General features: G+C 37.1%; 1 protein-coding gene across 2 annotated transcripts in view; it reads left to right on the forward strand.

Annotated features, from left to right (window-relative positions):
- Positions 1-3,160: 3,160 nt before the first annotated feature.
- Positions 3,161-12,191, forward strand: part of LOC107655134 (5-hydroxytryptamine receptor 1F-like) — a 14,708-nt gene continuing 5,677 nt past the window's right edge. The window contains exon 1 of one of the 2 annotated variants that reach the window (XM_016442559.1): positions 3,161-3,333. The gene's annotated coding sequence lies outside the window, so the exon portion shown is untranslated. Of the gene's footprint in view, positions 3,334-9,758; positions 9,788-12,191 lie in introns of those variants that run through there. The other variant, XM_016442565.1, reaches the window with a different exon arrangement.

Here is a 12,191-nt window from a genome sequence, read left to right on the forward strand (position 1 = left end):
TACTTGAAAAAAAGTAATCTGATTACGTAACTCATGTTACTTGTAATGCGTTACCCCCAACACTGGTAACCACATACATGGATATAAAAAATGATGCGTAGAAAAGAAACTGTTTGCTGTCTAAGTGAGTTTGATTCATACATTGAGTTGTTAATTACATGATGCAGTGAGCAGTTTAGCACAGGTTAATGATTTAATGCAGGAGCACTGCTGTAGTTTATATAACAACACTCTCCAACAGCAGAATGGTACCTTTATTTCTTTCAAGTCTAATTCCTAGTCATAATAGAATGATATCTTAGTTTTACCGGCAATATACAGTTTGTGATTGAATTTTATATGTCCAGATATGTCCAGACGTGCAGTCTACCAATAACATTAGAGCAACAGCAGTAGGAATGCCCACAAGCGCCTTCACAGCACAGAGTCTAGCGACATACAGCGAAAAAGTCGCTGGCAGTGTGAACGGGGCTAAAAGACTGCTATGATAGATATTATTGGAATCAGCTGCCGCTAATATTCTGGTATCATCAATTTTGTTTTTTGGCCTTAAACATGTTAAAGAGTAAAGTGGTTGCTCTCTCAGGTGGCACATTTCTGTCTAAATGAGTAGTTGTAAGTAAATCAATTTCATGCCAAACTATGTGAGACTAAACTTAAACGAACTGTTTGTTTGATCATGTCATTCAAAAACATATGGCTTTATTTCTTCTGTGGAACGAAAGATATTCTAAGGAATGTTTCAACTGTTTTTGTCCGTACAATAAATTGCATTTGATGTTTGGTCATGTGAGAACGGTTTGACTTAGTTGACATGATTTGAGGTTTGTGTCGCCATATTTGATGTAGTCTTTGTATGTGTGCATTGATCAGTGTTTTGATTTGATTCGAGATTATATTTTGACTTGTGCATCTTGTCATTTCAGAACATACAAGTAGTATAGATTCATTTCACACTACCCTTTATGTTTCTTGAAGCTTGAACAAACCCATTGACTTTATTCATGAAACATTCTTCAAAAATGTCAGGTTTGGATCGACAGGGTGAGTAAATAACGACAGAATTTTCATTTTTGACTGAACATTTACACACAGTTACAAAGTGGTAGCAATAATAAAACCGCAATTGCTTACAATATTTATCTAAAAGATACCAAAGAGATTCATGTGAGAATCAAAAGTGTCTTTCCATGGATTGCATTTTCTTGTTTCTAACTCAGTGATGCTAGATTTTAGCACGTCTGCCGCCTCTCATGACTAATGCTTGTCTTTGTGTGAAGATCAGTACTTAAGTGAAATCTTCCAACTCCGCAAACATGTGAAGAGCCTGAAGCTAGAAAATGTAGCCTGAACCTGAGCCGCTATACCATTTATGAAAAAGATACAAGGTAAATCTCATCCATTTTGACCTACAGGGAATTTATCCTTTTCACTTTAGAAAATATGGTGCTGCAGGCTAATGTGGTACGACACAAAGAGAAACAAGAAGGATGAGACACATTTAGGCAGATATAAGGTTTTGTGTGGTTAAAAGGCCAAATATCCCACAGTTGTGTGGTGACAACTGACATTCAGTCCACTTTTTGGTTTTAGGTTTATAGTGGGTAGAATAGGATTTACCTGGGCATTAGCACAGAGACATTATCATTTTCACATTTTTTAGACAGTATAAATGGGTCTTTACGCATTGAAATGTATAGCTTCCTTTATAGTTTAGGAAGGGTGTCATGCTGTCAGATTTGGGAAAACTTTCTCTTTGTGGAAAAGAGCTGCATGAAAATGTCTACTTTGTGAACAGATTTAAATGGAATGTGGATGAATAAATAATGCCACAATTTTCTGTTTTGGGTCAGCAATTCCTTTAAGAACCTTAAACTTTCAAAAGGCATCCTTTCTAGCAAACAAAAATAATGTTTCCATGTGGGAATCCGTGCATTTAACCTGGAGGCAAAACTCAACCTACAAAATTTCCTGATGTAAACAGTTAAACCTCCACAGGTTCAATGAAATAACTTGACTTCTGCTGTAAACAAAGCCTACAGAAACTGCTGTTCCACTAGAGGAATTTTAGCTTTGGCTTTTCTATGGGGTTCAGATGAATGGGGTTTTTATTTCCAAGATAAGCTATAATGACGAATCTCTGCTCCAGGGAAAGACTGACAGAATGAGAGGAAAGTGACAAGCCATGTGAGAGAGCATCATCACAAAGGCTTCCCATCTCTCATCCATCAGTAGCCCACCTGTTCGTGCTGGTTTATATCCTTCAGTCACTCATTTTTGTGTCTCGTTCTCTTTTTCTCCTGCCTTTCAAGAAGGACCTGGCCTTGTTACCGAGACTCATCCTTTTCAGATCCCAATCTCTGTCCCTGCCTTATTAGAAATCCAATTCCCTGCCTCTCTGACCTCCCATTCTCTACATTTCCTCTTTCAACATTTGCAGCAAAACTTTTGATGTGAGCAAAACATCCCAACCAATCACGGTTTTGTTTGCCTCAGAGGTGTAAAGAGTACCTAAAAACCATACTTGAGTAAAAGTACAGATACCTTACAGTGAAAATTACTCCACTACCTCTATTATGACGTAATCTTCCCTCCATCTTCACTCTGGGTAAATATGCACATATATTAGAATGCATTGCCTCCATGTGCTCTAGACCTTCCAGAGTTTATTTTTATAATATGCACCGCTGGCTGTCATAAGGCACAACCCCTATCATTTATTGAGTGTGCTGATATTTGGTGGGATCTGTTCTGCTTGTTGAGGGCTGACTACCTGAGCTTCACTGGTTACATAACAACTAGATTGTAGGTTTCCTGGCTGAAAATGAATCATAGCCTATTGAACCACCCTGGAGGACCTTGGATAGCATCCTCCAATCCTCCACAGGACCTAATGATCACTACAACACAGATATCTTATCTTACCACATTATGTCCAAATACACTGTAAATGTGTTTAGGGCACTATCAGGACAGCAATTTCCCTTAGCTGACAGAGCTTAAAAAGCTTAAAAAAAGAAAAAAAGTAGTAGAAAAATTACACTTGAAAATATCACGTGCTCACGTTAAACCGGACTCAGTTGATGTAATTGCTGAGTAACTCTTCACTCGATCATAAAGCAGTGGCTCCCTCTCATTAAGCACCTGTCAGGCGCTCCGTGGCGCGCAGCTCCCACGCAGTAGATGAATCGCCCGCGCTCTCATCAGAAGGATTGAACCACAGCAGTCCGAGCACCGACGTTCCGGGACGCGCACATTTCCATCAGTTGTAGGGAATTCTTTATCCAGGGAAGTCGTGCTGAAGCGAAGACTTCCTCTTTGGAATCACTAAGCGTAAGTAGCATACTTAAGACAAATGACCAAATAAGGTTTTGACCACCTGTTTGTTGAGGTGTATTTGTGTCTTGTGAAGGCTATTGGAAATATTGTTTTGGAGTGTGTGTATGAGTGTTTATGTGTGTGATACAGACAGATGGAAATGTGTAGGTATTTTTATTATTTATTGACTATTTTTGTATTTATGTATAATTATTATTTATATTGATTAAGTGCAGACAGACATAACCCTCATCTTAACTTGGATAGTGTGCTAAAAATGTGTGTGTGTGTGTGTGTGTGTGTGTGTGTGTATGTAGACTGAGCACAACCATTTATATGTAGATATAGATTTTTAAAATCATCTAAAATTTGCATAGATTTACTATTCAGTTAACCCAAATTTTTATTTAAATATACCTGTACTCTCAATAAATAAAGTCTTATGCAGTAAATTAAAATTTCTTGCTCTAACCAAAACAGACAATGAAAGCACAGTACCGTATAAGCACAAGGATCCATAATCCCAAATGGATTTGGTCCAAAAGAACCCAGAATATGATGTATGATGATAATGAATTATTTAGCATCTAGCTATCTATCTATCTATCTATCTATCTATCTATCTATCTGTTCAGTAGCTGATCTTGCCAAATACCCTCTAGAGTCTAGACCCATTTAAATTATTATCAATTATTATATGTAATGGTTAGCAATTGTTCTGCTCACATTTTTATCCATTAAGATGTAATTTCATTATTTCATTAGTTGATATACGTCTATTTATAAATATTGTTGTATTATTGATTATCTATTTTAAATGATTATTTATATTGATTAAGTGCAGACAGATGTTACCGTCATCTTACTAACTTGAATATTGGGCTAAAAATGTGTATGGGATGCCATATGGGTTGCCCAAGAATATATAAATATGTATTTTCTGCAAAATGTGGCTTTAGAAACTATTAAACTGGCACGGAGTACTTTTACTTTTATCAAATATTTAATCAAATAAATACTATGTTCATCCTTTTTTGTTAACATTTTAAATAAATAAATACAATTTAATTAAATGATGTATTAAAATAGGTAAGGTAAAGTTAAGGTACTTATGCAATTGTAAGTATTTTGTGGGACCCCACAAATCTGACATTTTGTCAGTAGGAAAAGGAAATATATAATAAAAACCAGCTGGTGTATTGCTAACACCAGGGGAACGCTTGCAGATCAGGCAGGGAAAAATACTCCCCCAGAAAACAATAAAGCTATAGTATAGAGACAGACTGCATGATTCATCATCACGTCGTTGAAAATATAAAAAAACAACGGGGATGATGCTGTTTTGGTGGTCCCCGTGAAGTTATTTCAGAGATACACTGTGACTCTGTGATATAAAAAAAAAATAATAATAAAAAAAAACAGCTCTGGGGCTGAATGCATGATAGATTGTAATGTTATTTCAGAGCTTTTTTTCTTTCTTTTTTTTTTTTTTTAAATACAAAGACCTATATCTGTACAAGAATACAAATTATGATTGCTAATTTGTCTCAGACGATGATTAAAGAGCCTGATTTATGCTGTGCATATTGATAGTCTAAGTGCCATCCTTATCTTTGCCTGTCCTGGCCCTTTGGCCTATAGCCAGATGCCCTGCATTGTCTCATATTTTATTCAGGGCCAGTCAGGTACATTTTGTTCCTTATACTTCAGCCATTAGTATGTGCATACAGGGCCAATTGTAAAAGATATTGATTGCAATTTGCCAGACTGTTCAAAACAAAGAGTTCCAAAAGACGATGATGATACTAATGATACTAAAGATACTGATTGCTATTTGTGTGACTGTTCAAAATTGTTTAAAAAGATTTTTTTAAGTATAAAATAATCTAATATAATCTAATATAAAGACATATCCCTTCAAGGAAAAGATGTCCATTTAAGGTAGTTTTCTTTATATGACTAAGCATGGCACCTTACAGCTGGTGGTGGAGTGATACTGCAGGTACCTACAAAATGTCAAGCAGATATTCACAGGGCTGATAAATTGAGGTATGATGGTAGGTATCATTCTGACCACGTATCACAGATTTTTGATTTCTGATTAGTAGAACACCAACTTCTCTCGCTTGCTTCCTGAAGATATCAATCACCAGCAGACACTGTATTGGCACGACATGATTGACATTTAGTTCTCATTAATTCTCTGAATGCACACCCAATGGAGATTCAATTACTGGATGAAGAATAGAGTTTAGATAGTGTGACTGTGTGCATGTAGTGGGATATGAAATATCCCGTGAGCCAAGCAAACAGTGAAAGTAAAACAAAATGAAATTCCTTCTAAGATGCCAAATAATTGCTCGGATCTCTTATGGGGTGCTTTTGGTGTGCAAACAAATGAGTTTGAATAAAGGGGATTTCTTTACTTTTATTTATTTCATTTGTCATGAGGTGATATCTTCTAATATTGCATTAAGTATGTGGAGATGTATAATGAAATATTTAATTGCTTTGGTGTGTCTGTTTTATTATTTGTCTTCATCGTAATGAATATGTTACAAATAGTTGGCCTGGGCTGTTTTGATGCACTTTGATGTGCTTTGAACCCAGGATATGTAAATTTGCTTGGACATTTAGGCTGAAAAGCTATGTAACATAAACATCTGAATACCTAATGAATGGGCTCTGATTTTTTCCCACAAAAACCCACTGACCATGAGCTGATGTAACCACAATTTAACATCAACAAATCTTATTTAGCACCTCACACACTCCAGTTAATTGGACGTCATTGAGAACCGGCAGCTACGCAAATTAAGGTAATTACATCTGCTTTGTTCCTGAAGGTGAAGGACAAGACTGTGTTTGATGCACTTCCAGCTCATTTCAGAAGAGTGCGTCATTATTGCGATCTTGTGATCGTGCCCATAAAAGATTTTAGTGTTCAGAAGCATTCCATCTGTTGACTTCCATCTGAACCAAGACAATATGACGCCTGTAAATGACCCAGGTGGCCCTATGTGTACAAACATTCACTCCATGGCTTAATTTAGAAGGTTTTACAGACAGTCCCAATGGTTTAAAGTTAAAATGCCTTAATGATCGATTTGTTTCTTACAAACATGCAGTGATTCAAGACGTTAATCGATGGACTGGAGTTGTGTAGATTACTTGTGGATTATTGTTATGTTTTTATCAGCTGTTTGGACTCTCATTCTGACGGCACCCATTCAGTGGATCCATTTGTTAACAAGAGATGTAATGCTAAATTTCATTTTTGGATGAATTATTCCTTTAAAGGAATATCACTGTTATACCAGGCTGACTCGAGCCTGAATTGCCATCACCAGTCCAACACCCAGAAGGCTTTTTGGCACAGCCAGTGCTGAACGTTTGAGAAGGACAGATCTTCAGTTATTCTGCATCTGGTGATGTCTCTCCATGACAGTCTGTTGTTGTTTGCTCTCTGAAGTAGAGATTGCAAAAAAATCGCACAACCTCTTGAGGCGTGTTGCATAAGATTTATGTAGCCTACTCCAAGGCACAGTTCTTTATTTTGGTAAAAAAAAAAAGAGTAAGTCCTGAGTGAAATTCCAACTTCCAGATGGTTACATCAGACCTTTGGATGAATCAAACTTAATGTGTAAACCTTTCTTAGTGGGGAATTGGAATTCACTATAGATACTTCAAAATAATGCTAATTAATTTTTTAATGCTGGGTCCGTTTTATTGTGAATAATTCATCGCTGCATGCAGTTCAAAAGAGCAAAAAAAATGTTTATGTAATCTTTAATCTAAATGTCTTCCTCTAAAACGACTTTGCTTTTCCAGTCACGTCAATGGGAAGAGCCAAAAGTGCTAGTTTACACTCCCCTTTAACCAACCTGGTTATTACTAGCTGCAACCATGACATTAAACTAGTGCAGCACATGACTGCGAGAAGTTGGGTTTTAGTTTTTTTCTGTCCCAAAACCCTGTTCCCTACTCTGATGTTAAATGTTTCCAGTGTTTTCCTCTTTCCTGTCCCGGTTAACATGTTTGTAGTCCCTTGTTGTTGATTAGTCATCATTGTTCCCAAGTGTTTCTTGTTATCTGTAGGAGACTCATTGAGTATTCTGGACTCGGTACACCCAAAACTAGTTGTGGGCCTGCTGGCTTGAATTTTTGCACTTGGGGGGTTCCTCAAATCAGTTTATTTGAATTAAATGAAATATTGTGCTTTGTTATGCTCATTTAATAAAAGGCCGAAAAATATTGGGAAATACATTTTACAGAGTGTCTATTACATTAAGTGTAAATAGCCCATCTTGATGGCAAAAGCAGCTTACATTAACTCTGCCACCATTTTCTGCTCGAGCCAGACAAAATTACAAAGAAACCAGTAGCGTGGAGAGTGAGGACTTAGTTCTTGACGCGACTGATTCGAGAATTTGGCCTTTTCTGATCACATTCTTCTTCTCCCTTTTCCCATCACATATCAGTTCGGAGTGGCGTTAATTTTAAATAAGAAAGTGGGAATAAAGTGCTTAAAGGCTTAGTTCACCCAAAAAAGAAAATTAGCCCATAAATTACTCACCCTCAAGTCATCCTAGGTGTATATGATTTTCTTCTTTCAGACGAATCCAGTCTGAGTTATATTAAAAATTGTCTTTGATCTTTCAAGCTGTTTAATGCCACTCAGGGGGTGTTGCATGCATCAGTCCAAAAGAAATGAAATAAAAAGCGCCCATCCATGAAAAAAAGTGTCTCACACGGCTCCGGGGTGAACAAAGGCCTCCTGTAGCGAATTGATGCGTTTCGCATATGCAAAGCCGACCTCATACGTCATCAGCCCGGAACTGCTTCCGTGTTCAACTGTTGGCGCAAGCTACATTAAAGTGATTATTATGTTTTGAATATGGATATTTTTCTTACAAAAACGCATCGATTCGCTAGAGGAGGCCTTTGTTCACCCCCCGGAGCCGTGTGAGACACTTTTTTTATGGATGGGCACTTTTTATTTAACTTCTTTTGGACTGATGCATGCAACGCCCGCTGAGTGGCATTAAACAGCTTGAAAGATCAAATACAATTTTTTATATAACTCCGATTTTGATTCGTCTGAAAGAAGAAAGTCATATACACCTAGGATGATATGAGGGTGAGTAATTTATGGGCTAATTTTCATTTTTCGGTGAACTAACCCTTTAACATGTATTTAATGTGGTGTCCTCTCATTAATTGGGCAGACTGGCAGATCGACCGCTATGCATTCATAAAAATAGGGCATGATGTACTTTATTAATATGAAGGAATTTTCTTTTTTTTACTGTTATTCTCTGTATTTTGAATTTTTCACTTAATTGCATTGTGTATTAGGGTTAAAGAGAATGTCCATAAAACTAATGGATAATTTCCTTGCAGAAATCACCTTTACTGAACAGTAGGTTCAGCTTGCTTAGGGTTAGATGTAGGTGTGGGCTTAGGTTTTAGGGATAGAGACAAGTAAGGTCCCAATAAGGCAGCATCCATTTATAGTTTTAATAAATATTCTCTGAATATGTTGTTATGGCATACTGTTTTATAATTTACTATAAATACAGTGATGTACAAATAGCATCTAGCACTATTTGCACTTAATGCAAATTGCATCTAACTACTACTTAGTACTACTTAGTACACTTATTGTAAATAATACATGTAGTGCAAACAGCCTCTGTCTAAATTATAGTATATCTCCCAGCCCCAATAGTCAGGCAGTCAGGTATTATCCGTGTGCATTATTATACTTTAAAAAGGGATAAGAAGTGGTGAGGTGCCAGCATGAAATCAAATTTGACCCTATATTTAATTTTTTTAATACACAGTGCAGGTGTTATTGTGCATGATTCATTTGCTTCAGAATCTTTTATCAGAATGTAATAACTTGCTCTGAAATGACTTTCCTTTTCAGCTGTTTTCATTAATCCCTTTTACTTTTCAGCCCCTCCTCTCCGACCACCTGGCTTCATTTTGATTTCTATAACAACCATTTCATGATCCAATCCAATCAGAAATGAATCAAATATAGTCTCGCCCTACATTCTTTAAATTTCCTGTTTCACTTGGAAATATGCCACATGTTTTTGCATTAAATGTTAAAAACCTTCATTCAGAGCATCCACACTTGAAATACATTGAAAACAATACACCATATTTCATATCTTCTCTATCCAACCATCACTAACAGACAAAACATTTGTGAGACAAAATATTTGTTTGTTTTTGATTTCCTCATTTACACTAGGACCATGTGTCAAGACTGATGAAGCCGTAGCAGCAGCAAAAACAGTGACAAATCTGCTGCACCATAGTGCTCAGTGAATTAACAAAGTAGGTAATTTGGGAGGGAACTGTGAGACATTCCAACGCTTATATATTCACTGAAACTTCTCGCAAATTACCTTTGGTCTTTTGAGATTCTCTGAGGAGGGGAATTGCCTTCTAGCAGGTAACCCAGGCAGGGATTTGAACGTCTTCAAGGCATATCACATATGCAAATATTTTAATAGAGTTTAAATCAAGAAATTATTTGTGTGAGATACACATTCCCTATTGCCTGCACACCTAGAGTGGATCCTGTGATTTGTTTTCTTTAGCAGAATATGGCTTTTATCTTGTATATTATCTGTAGAGAAATTTTCTGAAAGAAAAAATGTCTGATGTCTTATTTTACATACTCAAAAAAAAATCATGTTTGATATTACTGTGAGTGGAATGTCTTTAAATGCATGAAAGTACAGAAAATTGGATAAATATCAAAATTAAAGTGAAATTGTACATGGTTAAACAGTTGAAAACACACTGTAATAGCTACATATTATTGCAAATCTGATATTCAGCTTAACCTACGCTTTGCTGTCTCCGTTGGCAGCACTTAAAGCATTATAAGTGCATGAGGGTTGTTCCAAAAGGTAGGCAGCATAATTATACTGCCTCGTAAGATACCTTATTTTGGCCTGATTCCAAGGCAGCTTCACCTGCAATCCCAGAATGCATTATGAGGCCAGTAAAAACTAGTGCTCATGCTTAGCAGGGGAGTGTTTGCCAAAAGCATTGTTAGCTAACTATGGTCGCAATTAGTGCCATTGTTAGCATCATAGTTCACCTGCTTGGTGTTTCCTGAAACCATAGGTCCAGTGAACATTCACAAATAGCATCGCAAAGTTATGAGCTTTGATGATACAAATGTTTGTTTTTGACCCAAAAATTAGGTGTGTGGGCCCTGTTAAACTCGGGTTTGGAACTAAGTGTAAAAGCAACCACATCAAAGCGTTAGCTTAGCAACATGCTAATACCAGAGTCTATTGGAATTTTGAATCGAGGCTTTTGTGTGTTGTGTAAGGAGCACTACCTGTATGATATATAACGTTGGTGCCTATGAAGACCATTTTATAGGTGCCGACAGCAAGGCAGCTCACTAGTGATACGTTTTGGAACAGAGCCAGTGTTTATAGCCAATGCAATGTAAAGCTGTATTTATAGTGACAACACAGGTTTGAATCTTGAAAATATTAGAGGGCAGAGTGCTAATAGTGTTTAAACAGCCTGATTAGAACCAACAGTAAGAAGTGAGAAGTGTGGTTGGCAGGAGAAAATAGCTAGCTGGGATGGTCTTAATATGATCACACTGACTAGCATGGCTTGGCATTGACAGAGACAGGGTTGGCCATCTATTTGCAGCTTTATGAGCAGTCAGCGTGCTCACTGGTGTGCTTCCACTGCACTGTGAAAAATGAATCACCAAATTTGTGTGGAGCATATTAGATTGACAGGGCGGCGCCAACCTCAGTGTTATCAGCATCTTACTGCCAGGCCAGATTACAGCTTCACCAGGAGTGACGCAAATAGTAAACATTTTAAAATGCTTTCATCTGGCTTGGCATGCATAAGCATAAATCCTATTCCCGCAAACAGAAAACTAAAAAGTGATAAGTACCTTTTAAGTAATGTACCCGGCATATTTATATATTTTTTTTACAGTCTTGGTCTCGATTATAGTTTTAAATGTAATAATTCATATTTTTATTAGTTTAAGATTTCATAGTTTAAAGGCCCCCTGAAATGCTTACTGTGCGTTCACACAGCCGCCGTCGGGAGCGTCAAAAATCGCTCTGGCCGCCCTGTCAACAACGCTGTAGAAAGATTCGTGGACGCTCTGACCTAGATCGAATGCTTATCTAGTATTTAAAGGGGTCGCAAAGCAAACACGCTTGTTGATCTTGTGCAGACTGACCACAAGGAGGGTAACGTTAAGTTAACCTCATTAAATATTGTTGTGGACGAAGTATTAAGATCCTCATAATGTATAAAGCACTAATACTGTAAAAATACTCTGATACAAGTAAAAGTCCTGCATTGAAAATGTTACTTAAGTAAGTATAATCAGGTATAAACATTACTTAATGTAAGTATAATCAGGAAAATTTATTTAAACGTTTAAAGGGGTCATATGATGCAATTTCAATTTTTCCTTTCTCTTTGGAGTGTTACAAGCTCTTGGTGCATAAAGAAGATCTGTAAAGTTGCAAAGACTAAAGTCTCAAATCCAAAGAGATATTCTTTATAAAAGTTAAGAGTCAGCCACACCTACCTAAAACGGCTCGTTCTAACACGCCCCAACATACCTACGTCGCTCTGTGGGAAGATTTGCATAACGCCGCCCAAATGTTCACGCAAAGAAAGAAGGCGTAACTTTTATTCTCGCTGTAGTATTGTTGCCACCGCCATATCCTGAAGACGCTGTGTGCTTCGTTGTGAAAGCGAAACTACTTTGTTTGGTCTTCCAAAAGAGGATGATATCCGCCTCGTCATGCCTAGAGCTGATCCATGCTGGTCGCTGAGGGAATACAACA

This window comes from Sinocyclocheilus anshuiensis, unplaced genomic scaffold (assembly GCF_001515605.1).
Source record: "Sinocyclocheilus anshuiensis isolate Anshui unplaced genomic scaffold, SAMN03320099.WGS_v1.1 scaffold1231, whole genome shotgun sequence".
NCBI classification, from domain to species: Eukaryota; Metazoa; Chordata; class Actinopteri; order Cypriniformes; family Cyprinidae; genus Sinocyclocheilus; species Sinocyclocheilus anshuiensis.